Below are 18,490 nucleotides of genomic sequence, written 5' to 3'. Positions count from 1 at the left end.
ACTGTGATAGCAAATAATTAAGAATGTCTGTGCAAATGGACCAATTAAGCAAGTATTGTAATGTATTGTATTTTGCCACAGTGTGACCGTGAGAGCTTCATATTGTGACTCTGCATGTGTGAAGTTTATGTTTGCCAGACATTAGTGCCTGCTGTTTTGTTTTTGTTTCTCTCTCAGAGAATGAGGTGGGCAAGACGGGGCTGGATATCGGTTGGAGGTTAAATAACACACACCTGACTACACACCTGACTACAGCTGGATTTCATTCTCTCACAGCTATACTGTTCTAGGACTGGGCACTTAAAGTAATTAACTACACCAATTCACTTGTCATTCATAGCCAGCAGCACCTCCTTGTCAATATATTTTTTTCTGTGGACACCAAACTAAGCAGATGTATTTTGTAATGATAAATAGATTTCCAAAGCGTAGACAAAAAATGAAAAGTGCTCAGTGCAGAAGCAGTGAAGGTTCCAGTCCCAGTTCATGCTATCACCAATTTGATATATAGTATGCACTGTCTGTGTTTCTATATGTTTCTGTGTTTAGGGCTGTAGGTAACCTAGTGGTAAGAGCGTTGGGCCAATAACCGAAAGGTTGCTGGATCGAATCCCCGAGCTGACAAGGTAAAAATCTGTTGTTCTGCCCCTGAAAAAAAGGCAGTTAACCCACTGTTTTCCGGGCGCCGAAGACGTGGATGTTGACTATGGCAGCCCCCCGCACCTCTTTGATTCAGAGGGGTTGGGTTAAATGCGGAAGACACATTTCAGTTGAATGCATTCAGTTGTGCAACTGACTAGGTATCCCCCTTTCCCTATATAGTAGGATATATGATGATTGACACACTGCAATTCTCCTGTTGTGTGTTGTGTGCCAGATCAACCAGTCCCAGTTCAACATGCACGTGGAGTACAGCTGCATCAGGATGATCTGTACGAGAGTGATGACGACCTGGACGTCAAGGTCAGCAACATTATGTTACATCTCGATCGTTCTCATTAGGCACCAAATGGAAGAAAACAGATTAAACAGGGAGGAACTAGTTGGACTTGTCCAATAAGAAACACTTTTTTTTCTAGTTACAAAACCTTTTTTAATGTTTTCTGTTGCATGCCCTAATAATCAACGCAACCCAGTCGTTCACAACTCTATGGTGTCTGGTGCGATCCTGATTGGGAGGTGTTAGTTGATCATAAATAGATTGTTAGTAGCAGTCTATTATGACTGTTTGTTATGACTGCTGAGTTTAGAGTGTGTTTATTTGTGACTCTCTTAGACGGGTCCAGGGAAGAAGGACGGATCCAGCCCTTCAGTCTGTACCAGACCCACACCAGCTCCTCCAGCCTGGACCGAGGACTAGCAGGAGGAGGAGGAGATGGACTCTTCAGTGTGGGTCGCAGGCTGGCCCTGGTCCGTGATCAGAAGCGTGAGGTATACGCCATTCCCAGCTCTCACACATGCAGCCTGGACAGCTCCCTGTCACCTTCACCCTCCTCACCTGCTCCCCCTTTCCCTCCCAGAGTCAAAGGTGAGTCACACTCAGTCTTCTCTCCTTCAACCCAGACTGTAGTTTTCTAGGATTTAGGAACTGCTGACTGTCTATACCATTGAGATGCATAAAAAGAAAATAGATTTTGACCTGGGATGGGCAATAATTAAATAAATAGGGATTTTTTAAATGCAACGGAGGTCCGCACAAATACATTTTTTGGACCGATTAGTTTGCCGGACGGAAAAAGGGTTGTTATTATAGGTCCATTAGCATGTATTCATACTTTTTATCTGGTTTTAGAAGTTCAATTGTAGCCCAGAAAATATAAATATATCAAGCCACCACGGGCCTTACTTGCCCACCTGTGATCTAGACAGGACACCAATGTGCTTAGTTGACAGACACTTCTTACACAGGACAAGGCAATATTATTGGACAGTCACAAGGGCATAGAGAAATGGGACACTCTTTTATGTGAATGACTGGGTTAAGTCCTTTTAGCTCCTAGTGCAACAAAGGGCTTCAACAATGCCTCTCCATAAAACTGTCTTGTGCCGTTTTCTTAACTTATATCCAGATGGTCGCTGTCTTTTACGGATGGCCAATGTTAAACCATGTTTTGTATTATAAAGATGTAACTTGTGTTTTCCAGGTCCAAACGTCCCTCCCCCTCCTACCCAGTCAGCCCACCTGAGGGCTGGTGTGATGTCATCATCCCCACCACCAGTAGCAGCAGCAAGAAGAGAACCCCCCTCTCCGCCTCTGGTTATCCACCACAAGCGCACCTACTTAGAGCCCACCCATAGATGCCCTACAGCCACCATTTCCCCCGACAGAGCCACGGAGGTATGTCACATCACAGCAGCAGCTTCCATCTTGTGTAAACAGTATGCCCACTTCTGAATGATAGAAACAGTTTATTTGCACATGATAGTAGGTAAAAAAAAAAATGCACTCACTGGAAATATTTTGTTAATTTTAGGCAGCAACATGTCCATTGACCTCAGTTTGTTTTGTATCTCTGGGGCAGGGACCTGTGGGGACTGAGCAGTAGTCTCTGACTTAGTGTTGACTGTGATCTGTTAATCGTCTGTGTAGATTATGGTGTACCATAAAATTCAAGAGGCTATGGTGGTCCAGAGTCATCCTTTCAGAAGTGTGTGTGAGTAGGCCAACTTCATTTAGGTATTTCTTCTATGATAAATTTATTTTGGTATACTGTGGTAAGACTGACCTCGTTTGGTTAAAGGATTAACTACCTGAAATTGGTTTTGAAGGGAGTTTTCAATGAATAGTACATTAATTATGTGTATTGCAATACATGACCCAGCAGTGATGTTACAATCACCAGATCTGATATCTGATATACTATCACCAGATAAATCAATTTATTCTGTCATAACACTGGGCCAACTCTATATTGGCCTAGATTCAATCCGGATCGCGGAAGTTCTGCGCTATAGTGCAATTGACATTTAAAGGCAATGTTCCCACGTTCGTGGAGACTGCATTCACGTTAAACATTGCATATGTCAGCTCAATCAGAATGTACCTTTAAATTTCAATCGCGTTATAACGTGGATCTTCCGCAGTCTGGATTGAATCTAGCCCATTGTCTTGCCCCGTCTATTTCAGCACAGGGTCTCCAAAATACTATGTCACTGCCCTCAACTCCCTATCTGAACAGCCAGAGAGAGGTAAACTATTTTACAGATTTAATCGATTTTACTGTTGTATCTCAGTTGTATCACATGTGAAAGCACACCTCTTTCTTGAAGTGGAAAAACCACATATAGTATGCTCTCCATAGTATGCTCTCTAGATGCTGTAGAATTCAACCACATTTACTTCACAGGCATAATGTCTTTATTGCTCTCTCTCCACTTTGTGTCACCCAGGATTCCGCGCAGAGGGAGCGAGCAACTCGTCCCACTTTGTCTATCAGATGCCTCAGCCCATCAGCAGAAACCCTCCCCACATCTCCTCACACCTTCATCCTGGAGTCCAATGGGGCCTTCTCCCACTATGGCAACCCCCTGCACCCTCTGCCCAGGAGGGCACTGGTGAGAGTTGGCAGAGGGGCACATTTCCTCAGAAAATGCCTACTCCCTTATGTTATTTTCTGTTCACAGTAATTTTCCACCTCAAAGTAGTGTATTTTCATAATCTATAGTTTGATATGTTTGGTAGTTCAATTTAGTAGAGGCCAAGGCATAGCAGGCTATATTTCAGTTTTAGTATTACTGTATATACACTACATGACCAAAAGTATGTGGACAACATGCTTGTCCAACATCTCATTCCAAAATCATGGGCATTAATATGGAATTGGTCCCCCCTTTGCTGCTATAATAGCCTCCACTCTTTCCCACTAGATGTTGGAACATTGCTGCGGGGACTTGCTTCCATTCAGCCACAAGAACATTAGTGAGGTCGGGCACTGATGGTGGGCGATTAGGCCTGGCTCACAGTCAGCGTTCCAATTCATCCCAAAGGTGTTTGATGGTGTTGAGGTCAGGGCTGTGTTCCAGTCAAGTTTTTCCACACCAATCTTGACAAACCATCCTGTATGGACCTTGCTTTGTGCATGGAGGATTGTCATGCTGAAACAGGAAAGGGCCTTCCCCAAATTGTTGCAAGCACAGAATCGCCTAGAATGTCATTGTATGCTGTAGCGTTAAGATTTCCCTTCACTGGAACTAAGGGGCCTAGCCCCGAACCATGAAAAACAGAACATTATTCCCCCACCAAACTTTACAGTTGGCACTATGCATTGAGGGAGGTAGCGATCTCCTGGCATCCGCCAAACCCAGATTTGTCTGTCAGACTGCCAGATGGTGGAGCGTGATTCATCACTCCAGAGAACGCATTTCCACTGCTCCAGAGTCCAATGGAGGCGAGCTTTACACCACTCCAGCCGACGCTTGGCATTACGTATGGTGATTTTAGGCTTGTGTGCGGCTGCTCGGCCATGGAAACCCATTTCATGAAGCTCCCGACGAACAGTTCTTCTGCTGACGTTGCTTCATCAGGCAGTTTGGAACTCGGTAGTGAGTGTTGCAACAGAGGACAGACGATGTTTACGCACTATGCGCTTCAGCACTTGGCGGTCACGTTCTCTGAGCTTGTGTGGCCTACCACTTCTCGGCTGAGCCATTGTTGCTCCGAGTGTTTCCCCTTCACAATAACAGCACTTACAGTTGACCGGGGCAGCTCTAGCAGGGCAGAAATGTGACAAACTAACATGTTGGAAAGGTGGCATCCTATTGACAGTGCCACGTTGAAAGTCACTGAGCTCTTCAGTTAGGCCATTGTACTGCCAATGTTTGTCTATGAAGATTGCATGGTGTGTGCTCAATTTTATACACCTGTCAGCAACGGGTGTGGCTGAAATAGCCAAATACACTAATTTGAAGGGGTGTCCACATACCTTTGCATATATAGTGTAGTTGTTTCTACATCCAAAGGCCGGGCATTTTTATCTGTATTTTTTGGACAGGCTACCCTTGGATACTTCAAGTTGACAATAGAGCCATCTGCTGGGACAAAAAGGCTCCTTTTATAGGTGGCAAACAGTTGGAAACTCCAAGTCTTAGTCACCACAGCAGGATTGGTTCACCTTATCCTCAGAGATCTTTAGTTAATCTGATGACAGCAAAATATGTATTTTGACATTTTCCCTGACTCATTACTGTTGGGCATACACCTATTTTTCTTAAATGATATGGGGGTTTTCCTCCTCAGAGCAAATTTGTTATTTTGGTTAAGCACAGGTTTGGCTTAGTCACCTTTAGGGATGATGTAATGTTTTTCTTTCCTTACTGGTGTTATGTTTTTCACTCAATAGTGCTGTGGTGTTTCTCTCTCCAGCCCAAGCAAAAGTGAGGCGGGTCCAAGCCATCTACGACTGTGTGGCTGACCACCATGATGAGCTCACCTTCAACAAGGGCGAGATATTGGTTATGCTGGAGGAGGACGATGCTGATTGGTGTTAAGGTATCTCTGTTATAGGTAGAAGTTGTCCTCAGACACAGATCTATCATCAAATTACCCTCCATAAATCTGTTTCGGTGGTGTGCCCTCTTCACTGTGTTTGTTTCAAAGTCTTTGGGCAACAGCTAAATTGATATAATAGTGAACAAAAGGTGCTGCAATTAACTCAGCTGCTTGCAATTGCCACTGACTTTAACCATTGGAGGGGTAAACTATTAGTGATCAGTGTTTATGAAGGGACTTCTTACTTGCATTCACTCATACATTCTGTGTTGTACAGGCTGGTCAGTCATGCATAGCTACAGGATTGGGTCTGCTCTTCTGTTTCTGTTTAAATAATCAAATCAAATTGTATTGGCCACATGTGGAAAAAACAACAGGTGTAGGCTTTACAGTGAAATACTTACTTACGAGCTCATTCCCAACAATGCAGAGTTAAAAAGTAAGACAAATATTTGCTAAATAAAAAAGGAAATAGTAACACAAAAACAAGACCAAGCCTATATACAAGGTGTAACAGTCCGAATAAATTTGCAGGGGTACGAGGTAGTTTAGGTAATACAGTATGTACATGTGGGTAGGGGTAAAAGTGACTAGGCAATCAGGATATATAATAAACAGAGTAGCAGCAGCATATGTGAAGTGTGTCTATGTGTGAGTGTGTGTGAGCCAGTGGAGGTTCCTCAGAGGGGGAAGGGGAAGACAATCCTACTCAGTGAATTTTATAAAAAATAAAAATAGTGAAACATTAAAAAAGTTATCATTTTTAGATAAAACTATAGTAAATATATTCAGGTGACCAAATAACTGAGTAAAACACATTGTTTTGCAATGAAGGTCTATAGTAGCCTCAACAGCACTCTCTGGTGTAGCACCATCTCACCCCCTTCCATAGACTTATTGTAATTATGACAACTTCCGGAGGATGTCCTCCAACCTATCAGAGCTTTTGCAGCATGGAAAGACTTGTTGTCCACCGAATCAGAGGATCAGATATTGAATCTAGTACTGAAAGCATAGCTAACACTGCAGTGCATAAAATGTGGTGAGTAGTTGACTGAGGGAGAAAGACAATAGTTGAACAGTTAACAAATATATTTTTTCAAAAATTAAGGAGAAGAGAGAGAGAGTGTTGTGTTTTTTTCCACTTTGACTTACTTAGCTAGCTAATGCAGCGAGCTAATTTAGCCTACTTATACATCCGGCTCAAACAAAGAAGAACACTGGAACTCTTCCAAGTCAAGGTAAGCATTCGGTTTTATTAATTCATTGTGTAACTGCTAATCTACTTGCTGTACACTATACGGCGTGATTATAGCAGGTTTACAAGTGTGTTAGTTCTAGTAACTATGTTGACTATGACATTGGCTAATATGGTGACAACAATGTAGGGGTAGCGGTTATGGTAGCTGAAGGTTTGGCTTGGAAAGTATTTTTCGCCTAGTGACAGACAGCTGTTATGTTGTGCACTGAAGACAACAAGCAAAGGGAAAAGGTGAGAGGAGGAGAGCGCATAGATGAAAGAAGAAATTATACAACGAGCAAAGTGATGATGCTGTTTGTGTGGCTGCTATGAAAAGGAACTGTGTGTGCGGGTGATCAGGGGTGTATTCATTCCGCTGATTCTGTTAAAACGTTTTTAAAATGTAAGCAAAAGGAATGAAACAGGGATAAACCTACCTGAATTTGTCAAATAGAAACACTTGTTTGCAACTGTTTGGACTAATGATTACACCTTAGATACAGGCAAGCGTGTGCAAGGCATTTTTGAATGTGTCACTGTCAGTTAGTGGTTAGAGCGTTGGGCCAGTAACCGAAAGGTTGCTGGATCAAATCCCAGAGCTGACAAGGTAAAAATCTGTCGTTCTGCCCCTGAACAAGGCAGTTAACCCACTGTTCCCCGGTAGACCGTCATTGTAAATAAGAATTTGTTCTTAACTGACTTGCCTAGTTAATTAAAGGTTACATTAAAAATAAGGCCATGCTAGAAATAGAAATAGAAATAAGGCCATGCTCATAAAAATGTTAAAAAATTGTCCTCCCTAATCTTAAACGGCACTGACAGCCACTGGTGTGAACGTATGTAGGAGTGTCAGTGTGTGTATTGAGTCAGTGCAAAACTATTTAATGCTGCTGTCAGAAATCGGGCTAGGCAAAAGCTAACGTCTGTGCTCGCATACACCCTTAAATGACATGCACTTGAAAAATGAACAATTACTGTTTGTCCCTTGAGACGGTGTAGTAACAACATAGGCAGTAACACTTCCTCAAAAGTCAGAATTAATCTATGATTAATCAAGAAATCTGTAAATCATTTTGACGTTTTTGCCAAAGAAGTCTTAGTCATGCAATTTTACAACTAACTAAAAGGTTTGGTCCAGTATTTCTCAAGTGAAAAAATGTGCATGAAAACTAGTTGTCTCAATGAATGACAACAAACACTTAATTGAAGAATCCCGTCCATAGTTCCCACTCCTACTAGGAGTAGTATTGTTAACCAATCACCGACGAAGGGGCTTAAGACTTCGGCTACTTGCCTCAAGAAAAAACACCTGCTGAAAACCAAAACGAACCAAAACGTTTGTCATAATATATGTGCGAACTGTTTCGACTGGGAAGCAAGCGTAAGCTTTTGGCATTAGGGTGTGCAATAATATCTTAGGGTGTGAAGATATCAAAACTATGAAATAACACAAATGGAATCATGTAGTAACCAAACAAGTGTTAAACAAATCAAAATACATTTTATATGTGAGATTCTTCAAAGTAGCCACCCTTTTCCTTGATGACAGCTTTGCATACTCTTGGCATTCTCTCAACCAGCTTTATGAATGCATTTCAATTAACAGGTGTGCCTTGTTAAAAGTTAATTTGGGGAATTTCTTTCCTTAATGCGTTTAAGCAAATCAGTTGTGTTGTGACAAGGTAGGAGTGGTATACAGAAGATAGTATAGACTTGGTCTTTTACCAAATAGGGCTAAGGCAAGAACAGCACAAATAAGCAAAGAGGAACGACAGTCCATTACTTTAAGACATGAAGGTCAGTCAATGCGGAACATTTCAAGAACTTTTAACGTTTCTTCAAGTGCAGTCGCAAAAACCATCAAGCGCTATGATGAAACTGGCTCTCATGAGGACCGCCACAAGAAAGGAAGACCCAGAGTTACCTCTGCTGCAGAGGATAAGTTCATTAGAGTTACCAGCCTCAGAAATTGCAGCCCAAATAAATGCTTCACAGAGTGCAAGTAACAGACACATCAACATCAACTGTTCAGAGGAGACTGCGTGAATCAGGCCTTCCTTCATGGTCGAATTGCTAAAAAATAAACCACTACTAAAGGACACCAATAATAAGAGAGACTTGCTTTGGCCAAGAAACACGAGCAATGGACATTAGACCAGTGGAAATCTGTCCTTTGGTCTGGAGTCCAAATTTTAGATTTGTGAGATGACACCATTAGTGATTTATTTAGAATTCAAGGCACATTTAACCAGCATGGCTACCACAGAATTCTGCAGCGATACGCCATCCCATCTGGTTTGGACTTAGTGGGACCATCATTTGTTTTTCAACAGAACAATGACCCAACATACCTCCAGGCTGTGTAAGGGCTATTTGACCAAGAAGGAGAGTGATGGAGTGCTACATCAGATGACCCGGCCTCCACAATCACCAAACCTCAACCCAATTAAGATGGTTTGGAATGAGTTGGACCACAGAGTGAAGGAAAAGCAGTTTCATTTAGTTTCTGTGCTACAGAATTCTTTGCCTGATTTATCTGTTGGAATACATCTCTAGACTAACAGTAAAGGTCCTGATGGACCAAGACCGCTGCCGCTGGACCTCTCTAAAGACCCCTTTGAAGCCTCCACGATCAAGCAACTAGGGGGAGACCTCCTGCCTCCCAGTACCAACCGCAAAACTGATGCAGCACTTTCTCCATGTACCAGGCCACACAAACTGATGACAAGAACATACACATGGACAGCTTAAGCTCTATGTCTGGCTGGCATAGTGAAGGAATGGGATGAAATGAACATTGATCTAATGCTGTGCAGAGGGCCGACAGTGGCAGACCATTTTCATAGGTTTACTTTGCTCTGTAAACATGGCCTTACTTTTGTTCATCGACTACCCACCGTTATCACATGATCACCCCATTCAATTTGCCAAGCAGCTCCTCCTAAAAGGCTCTTCACAAAAAGTGACATCACACATCCCAACTTACAAACAAATTATTGGTTTTGAAGACAAAATAAGAGTGATGTCATTTTTGCCTATTGAAACACAGAGCAGACACCTGAACCTTATTTTGATTTAGAATGTGTTCGGTTGTGTACATGTGAGGTCATTTGAATGGGGTGATCATGTGATGACAGTGGGCCTTTAAACAGTTAGTTCAGATTAAATCTATAGAGCTCTTTACACAGCTAGACCCATTGATCCACCTATGCTGCTATGTCTTACCTGGACCACTTGTCAGCCATAGCTCTATTAAAATATATTGTTGACCTCTTTACCCTCCTAAATCCTCCCATCCCTGTGTTCATGCCTCTAGGGGTGTATATTATGTCTGGGCTGACACACATTTTATTTATTGTTAGGTGACAAGTGACACAAGGTTCTAGATCATAAACTCAGCAAAAAAAGAAACGTCAATTTTTTCAGGCCCCTGTCTTTCAAAGATAATTCGTAAAAATCCAAATAACTTCACAGATCTTCATTGTAAAGGGTTTAAACACTGTTTCCCATGCTTGTTCAATGAACCATAAACAATTAATGAACATGCACCTGTGGAAAGGTCGTTAAGACACTAACAGCTCACAGACGGTAGGCAATTAAGGTCACAGTTATGAAAACTTAGGACACACCAGATGCTGACTGTTACTTTTGATTTTGACCACCCCTTTGTTCAGGGACACATTATTCTATCTGTTAGTCACATGTCTGTGGAACATGTTCAGTTTGTTTACATTGCATCTTAACTCCTTAAAGCTGGAATCAGTGAGTTGTCTGCGATCCCCAGGATGCACTTGTTTTGTTATTTAATTTGTAACAAAACCCAATCCACCTATTTTTCTCACTTTTCTTTTTGGGTCGAGTTGATCAAGATCCAATACTAATGATGAAGATGCTTGTTCAGTCAAACATTTCTTAAAAACCATGTCCCTGCTACCACAACTGTTTATCTACAACTAGCTAGCAGCTGACTACTCTGCTGTTAACATTCCAGCTCTCTCACGCACGCTCCCCCATGCCCAAGCGCTCTCTCACATTTATTTTATTTAACTAGGCAAGTCAGTTAAGAACACATTTTTATTTACAATGATGGCCTACCCTATCTACCGAATCTATGCGCTCTCACACAACCATAGATTGTGTGTATATATAAACAACACAAGAGGCGGGGGGAATGCTATCGGAGTCGGTACAGCCAGCTGGTTTCTTCACGCATCGCGCTGACAGAAACAAGCATCTTTCTGGTAAGAAGAAGGGCGGGGGGTATGCCTTATGATTAACGAGAGACGTGGTGAGATCATAACACACAGGAACTCAAGTCCTTCTGTTCACCTGACTTAGAACTCCTCACAATCAAATGTCGACCGCGTTATCTACCAAGAGAATTCTCTTCGATTATAATCACAGCCGCATATATTCCACCCCAAGCAGACACATCGATGGCCCTGAACGAACTTCATTTGACTCTTATGTAAACTGGAAACCACATATCCTGAGGCTGCATTCATTGTAGCTGGGGATTTTAACAAGGCCAAATCTGAAAACAAGTCTCCCTAAATTCTATCAGCATATCGATTGTGCAACCAGGGCTGGTAAAACCCTGGATCATTGTTATTCTAACTTCCGCGATGCATATAAGGCCCTCCCCCGCCCTCCCTTCGGAAAAGCTGACCACGACTCCATTTTGTTGCTTCCAGCCTATAGACAGAAACTAAAACAGGAAGCTCCCGCGCTCAGGTCTGTTCAACGCTGGTTCGACCAATCTGATTCCACGCTTCAAGATTGCTTCGATCACGTGGACTGGGATATGTTCTGCATTGCGTCAAACAACAACATTGACGAATACGCTGATTCGGTGAGCGAGTTTATTAGCAAGTGCATCGGTGATGTCGCACCCACAGCAACTATTAAAACATTCCCAAACCAGAAACCGTGGATTGATGGCAGCATTCGCACGAACCACTGCTTTTAATCAGGGCAAGGTGACCGGAAACATGACCGAATACAAACAGTGTAGCTATTCCCTCTGCAAGGCAATCAAACAAGCTAAGCGTCAGTATAGAGACAAAGTAGAGTCGCAATTCAACGGCTCAGACACGAGGTATGTGGCAGGGTCTACAGTCAATCACGGATTACAAAAAGAAAACCAGCCCCGTCGCGGACCAGGATGTCTTGCTCCCAGACAGACTAAACAACTTATTTGCCCGCTTTGAGGACAATACAGTGCAACTGTCTCTGCCCGCTACCAAAACCTGCGGACTCTCCTTCACTGCAGCCGACGTGAGTAAAATATTTAAACGTGTTAACCCTCGCAAGGCTGCAGGCCCAGACGGCATCCCCAGCCGCGTCCTCAGAGCATGCGCAGACCAGCTGGCTGGTGTGTTTATGGACATATTCAACCAATCCTTATCCCAGTCTGCTGTCCCCACATGCTTCAAGAGGGCCACCATTGTTCCTGTTCCCAAGAAAGCTAAGGTAACTGAGCTAAACAACTACCGCCCCGTAGCACTCACTTCCGTCATCATGAAGTGCTTTGAGAGACTAGTCAAGGACCATATCACCTCCACCCTACCTGACACCCTAGAGTGTTGTTTTATTACATATGCTGCATATGCTGGTCAGAAACGGTGTGGCAGAAATTGCCGAATCCACTAATTTGAAGGGGTGTCCACATACGTTTATCTTTGAAGTCAGTTTTGACAGGAAAAAGTTATTTTTAGTGATCCATGGCAGCCAAAAGCTTCATATAAAGTTTTCCATCTTTATTCTTACCTATTTGGATAAATATTTGATACCCATCTTTCTTTTGTTGGTTGCCTTTAGGTTCTCGGGAAAAAATTCTCAGCGTCTCTTTTTTAAGAAACCGAGTCAGGAAATAGTGAAAATATCAGATTGAGGAAAGTGGCGTATCATGCTACGCTCTTGGTTTCTGTTCACATACAGTTTTGAGTAACAATTTGCTTACTGCCCCAATAGGTCCACAGACGACACAATCGCAACCACACTTCCCAAACCCATCTGGTTAAGAGGAATACCTATGTGAGAATGCTGTTCATCGACTACAGCTCAGCATTTAACACCATAGTACCATCCAAACTCGTCATCAAGCTCGAAACCCTGGGTCTCGACCCCGCCTTGTGCAACTGAGTACTGGACTTCCTGACGGGCCGCCCCCAGGTGGTGAGGGTAGGTAACAACATCTCCACTCCGCTGATCCTCAACACTGGGGCCCCACACGGGGTGCGTTCTGAGCCCTCTCCTGTACTCCCTGTTCACCCACGACTGCGTGGCCATGCACACCTCCAACTCAATCATCAAGTTTGCAGACACTACAGTGGTAGGCTTGATTACCAACAACGACGAGACGGCCTACAGGGAGGAGGGTGAGGGCCCTCGGAGTGTGGTGTCAGGAAAATAACCTCACACTCAACGTCAACAAAACAAAGGAGATGATCGTGGACTTTAGGAAACAGCAGAGGGAGCACCCCCCTATCCACATCGACGGGACAGTAGTGGAGAGGGTAGTAAGTTTTAAGTTCCTCGGCGTATACATCACGGATAAACTGAATTGATCCACCCACACAGACAGCGTGGTGATGAAGGCGCAGCAGCGCCTCTTCAACCTCAGGAGGCTGAAGAAATTCGGCTTGTCACCAAAAGCACTCACAAACTTTTACAGATGCACAATTGAGAGCATCCTGTCGTGCTGTATCACCACCTGGTACGGCAACTGCTCTGCCCACAATCGTAAGGCTCTCCAGAGTGTAGAGGTCTGCACAACGCATCACCGGGGGCAAACTACCTGCCCTCCAGGACACCTACACCACCCGATGTCACAGGAAGGCCATAAAGATCATCAAGGACAACAACCACCCGAGCCACTGCCTGTTCACCCCGCTATCACCCAGAAGGCGAGGTCAATACAGGTGCATCAAAGCAGGGACCTAGAGACTGAAAAACAGCTTTTCATCTCAAGGCCATCAGACTGTTAAACGGCCACCACACTGACTCAACTCCAGCCACTTTAACAATGTAAAAATGTATCACTAGCCACTTTAAACAATTCCACTTCATATAATGTTTACATACCCTACATTACTCATCTCATATGTATATACTGTACCTTGCCTATGCCGTTCTGTACCATCACTCATTCATATATTTTTATGTACATATTCTTCATTCCTTTACACTTGTGTGTATAAGGTAGTTGTTGTGAAATTGATAGGTTAGATTACTCGTTGGTTATTACTGCATTGTCGGAACTAGAAGCACAAGCATTTTGCTACACTCGCATTAACATCTGCTAACTATGTGACAAATACAATTTGATTTGGAAGCCTCGGGTCATGGACTACTCTCTGATTACCACTTTAAATATGTAATTGAGTTAATTTGTCCAGGGGTAGTTATGTGTTTCATATCCCAGTTGAAAACTCCTCTGGAATATCGGTACCATAAACTAAACTAATCATTTCACGCCTGTCTTAATTCACTGGACATCCCATGTCTCCTTGAATAGCAAGGCTTGGAGTAATAGCAAGGCTTCTCATTTACCTGCATAGACCTGGCACAAGTCATTGGGGTTAACTGTTGTGTGGAGGGTGACATTTCAACCGTAGAATTATGTCAATGGTAACCAATTGTCAATATAGACAAACGTTGTCTAAAATGTGTAGAATTGTGTGTTTGAAACTTTATATGAAGAAAAAAACAAATATGCAAAGCAAACTAATTTCAAATATGATTTATTCAAGCACACTTTCAGATGTATAAATAAAATCTGACAAAATAACAACCTTTAGAATCTTTGATATGACATGGTGAGCCCAGTAAGAAGGTTTTTGATGTCCTGAAGATGCACCTGGAAAGTGTTTATGTGTGGAGAATGCAAACTGAGGGAGAGGTTGTGTTCTGTTCACAGCAAGTGACATGATGCCATCCTAATGTCATGCCAATAAGTGTCTGGCAACAGACACTCTTTGGACATAACACTAGTATGTCATCATGCCAAATGCTTTGAGAATCCTAGCGCCCAGGGTGGAACCCATTGTACTGTGAATGGGGATCAGGGAAAGTGTCCCTGAGTCTCCAAACACAGCAACTGGGGATGACAACTCTGTTTCCTGCACCAAGGGCACAAACTGAGTGTAGGCAGCATGCCGGTACTCCCGGGCATCATCTCCAGGCTCTGCTGCATCAGCCACTGCCAACACGTCAACCCTATGCCGCCTGTGCAAATGTAAATATCCATTGTCTAGGCAGTAATTGGCAAAATGTGGCAGAAGGCTTACACAAAGGTCTGGTCCCTGACCGCAACACTTCCCCTCTGTCTGTAGGCATCTCCCTGCAGTTGCCACAGGTGCCCCAAGGTGGTACATGTGGAGATGGTGGCCCACCATTCCACCGCCGGTAAAAATCTCTAGGACATCAAAAACCAACCCTGGCTCTCGCTGAAACATCAGCCTCACCACCTCCCTGTTGTCTGCATTATCCAGCTCCCCGATGAAGAATTCCTGAATGAACAGATGCACACACACACAGCCTATTATCAGTAAGGGTATTTCAGTAAGGTATTTCTCATATGTATGGTCAAGGTCTACGATTCATTCAAAGCCAATTCAAAGTACTTTCTATTGCACATTTATGAAACTGTAGCATGTGTGGAAAAATACCAAAAACAAATGTATTTAGCCACCAATTATTCTATTCATACATTAACTATTCAACATTAACTATTTTTGTTAAATATATATAGGCATTTTCAACATAATACATACCTGTGTGGCAGCCATTCTATTACGTCAGGGGGGTTTAAAGCCTCTCCTCATCCTAATTTCTGTCTCTCTGCTGCCCGTTCTCTGCCCCTGGCTCTCCCTCAAGCCCTGCCTCTTGCCCTGCTAGTCGGACTGCCGTCATCAACATTGTCCAACGCAACCTGCGCATACAATGAATGACGTTAGTTAGATATTATGTCCTGCTATGTGAAATACTTTCTTACATACATTGGCTATTACAAAACAATTTCACAACTTTGAAACAATTGCAGCTAGCTGTAGTTGCAATTGTGTCAAACTAGTTTTGGTTTAGCAAACGTTAGCAAGAGAACCGACAGAACACATCACGGAAACTTGACAAATTGCACAACGTTGCCATATAGGATTACAATGCAAATACTTTTTGGAGTTTAACGTTATATTTCACCTCATCACTCGACATTATGTGTCCAGTGGTTAGCTAGTAGACTGCTGCTGTAGCTGTATGAAATGGCTGGCTAGCTATCTATGCAGATGTAAACAAATCGACACGTTTCAGAATGGAAGGGGGAGTGACGCTAGGCTTGTTGAGAAATGGCGTTGGGGTGGAGAAGTTGTTAGTGGAAGTTGTTTGAAAAAAGCCTAACGCCATGCGCAAACCTGACGTGCACAAATTGATTTTGCCCCCCCACACCAAACGCGATCACGACATGCAGGTTGAAATATAAAAACAATCTCTGAACCAATTATATGAATTTGGGGACAGGCAATTTAGATAAGTTCCTAGCTAATTTGTCCTACGTAGATAGCTAGCTTGCTTTTGCTATATAATTTGTCCTGGGATATACACATTGAGTAACGTAAACTCGTACATCGCCTTGGTCCGTACAATTGCCCTTATTTTAGCGCCCCAAAAACGTAATACTTCCAGATGAACTGTAATGTCAATACCATTGTAAAGCACAATTTCTCCCCTTTCCAACAAAATCGATTACATGACCTAAACACAGCCCGTTTCTGCATAATTCAGGCAGGCAATGAGCCATGTCGGGTCTTTTTAAAAATGGCGGGTGGGGAAGCAAAACTAATGCGTGGTAGTGAGAAGGACCGACAGATGTCGTGTGGGAAAATTGCTTTTTTCACTCGATCTGTCCAATTTATCACCTTATCGCCTCTAAAAGGTTAATAAAACACTATAAAGAGTTTATATAATGTCATTACATACCTAGGCTTTTTCTTCTTTGGACTTTATATGGCAATTGGCAACTAACTTTCAAAATAAGGTGTATTACCATAAAGACCTCAGTTCATCTTTCAATCACCCACGTGGGTATAACCAATGAGGAGATGGCACATGGGTATATGCTTCTGAAAGCCAATGAGGAGTTGGGAGAGGCAGGACTTGCAGCAGGTTCTGCGCCACAATTAGAATCAACTTCTATTTTAGAGCCTGGCAATGCAGACGTTCATTGGTGTGCACGAGCAGTGTGGGTGCAATGATTGAATAACATGTATGTGTACATTTATTTTGCAACGCATGCGACGCAACCGGTCAGCATGTAACTGTTGTTGTAATATGCCAAGCTTCCATGACGTACGAGAAAAATAGGGATATCTCCTTTAATAAGAACGTGGCATAAGCTCACCCCACAGTTAGCTTGAAATGTCGCTGATGGAGCTATCGTATTAGATTTTTTTCTATAGGTCAAACGGTTGGTAAATTGTCAAGGAGGGCGGTCAGGTGTGTTTGCAAGCAGATGATCACTAGTTCGATCCCAGTATGGGACAGGGACAGTGTTAGCAGCACACATACGCCAGTTACACAGGCATGTCTGATCTCAAGAGATGACCATTAGGGGGAAGCCCTGTTCTTTACAGGGCTCTCCTGGTCTGAGAGTCTTTTAGGTGCCTTTTGGTAAACTCCAAGCGGGCTGTCGTGTGCCTTTTACTGAGGAGTGGCTTCCATCTGGCCACTCTATCACAAAGGCTTGATTGGTGGAGTGCTGCAGAGATGGTTGTCCTTCTGGAATGTTCTCCCATCTCCACAGAGGAGCTCTGCAGCCCTGTCAGAGTGACCATCAGGTTCCTGGTGACCTCCCTGATGAAAGCCCTTCTCCCTCGATTGCTCAGTTTGGCCGGGTAGCCAGCTCTGGGAAGAGTCTTGGTGGTTCCAAACTTCTTCCATTTAAGAATGATGGAGGCCACTGTGTCTTGGGGACCTTCAATGCTGCAGAAATGTTTTGGTACCCTTCCCCAGATCTGTGCCTCGACACAATCCTGTCTCGGACATCTGCGAACAATTCTTTTGACTTCATGGGTTGCAGTCCAAACACTTAAGACACACCCTATCCCCTCAGCCCTCAAATTAAGTGGACACTTCTGATGACATATCATGACGTCTGACGAGTATACACTTGCAGGGCGAGGGAGGAAGGAATGATTTTTAAATGGACCGCCCTTGCCCGAAAATGTGTCACTCGTTCATCCCACGAGGATTGTGTTTTCAGCCACCGGTAGCTTGTGGGTGCTTTATACAGTGGTTCCTCCTTTAAAAGTTGCATCATACTGCACGTTATTTAATTGTCAGCCATTTTTTCTGTTAATGCAAGTTAGTGCTAGTTTGACCACCAGAGAGCATATTTGAGAATTGTCTTCATTATTGGCATTACCAGAGAATTACATTTTTGTTTGTAATAACATAGTATATGGGATTGATTTTAAGAAATTTGGCTTAATTAATTAGATTAATATTATGGTGTTTCTATTCCGAGAAAAATGAAACCCTCCGGGTTTCCGTTGGGAGTTGCACAACTTTGTTCCAATATTTCTGTAAATCAGTGATATTTATTCCCATGGTATTGTGTTATGGATCCATAACTAAATCAACATCTGCATTTTGAAAGAGTATTTGTATCATTATTTTATTAATGAAAGCATAAAGATGCTAATGAAGAAATACAATACTGTACAATATATGTTTTTACATTTGGATATTAAAGCATTTAAAGC

At 43.0% G+C, this 18,490-nt stretch overlaps 1 long non-coding RNA gene across 1 annotated transcript; it reads right to left on the bottom strand.

Annotated features, from left to right (window-relative positions):
- Positions 1–14,457: 14,457 nt before the first annotated feature.
- Positions 14,458–16,123, bottom strand: LOC139566165 (uncharacterized). Its single transcript, XR_011673066.1, has 3 exons — positions 15,930–16,123; positions 15,506–15,663; positions 14,458–15,241 (listed from the first exon to the last, which is right to left on the bottom strand). It is a non-coding gene; the product is annotated as an uncharacterized lncRNA (long non-coding RNA).
- Between the last annotated feature and the right edge of the window lie 2,367 nt (positions 16,124–18,490).

This window comes from Salvelinus alpinus, chromosome 2 (assembly GCF_045679555.1).
Source record: "Salvelinus alpinus chromosome 2, SLU_Salpinus.1, whole genome shotgun sequence".
NCBI classification, from domain to species: domain Eukaryota; kingdom Metazoa; phylum Chordata; class Actinopteri; order Salmoniformes; family Salmonidae; genus Salvelinus; species Salvelinus alpinus.
Note: the sequence above shows the minus strand (reverse complement) of the source record. Positions and strands in the feature narration are given on the sequence as shown.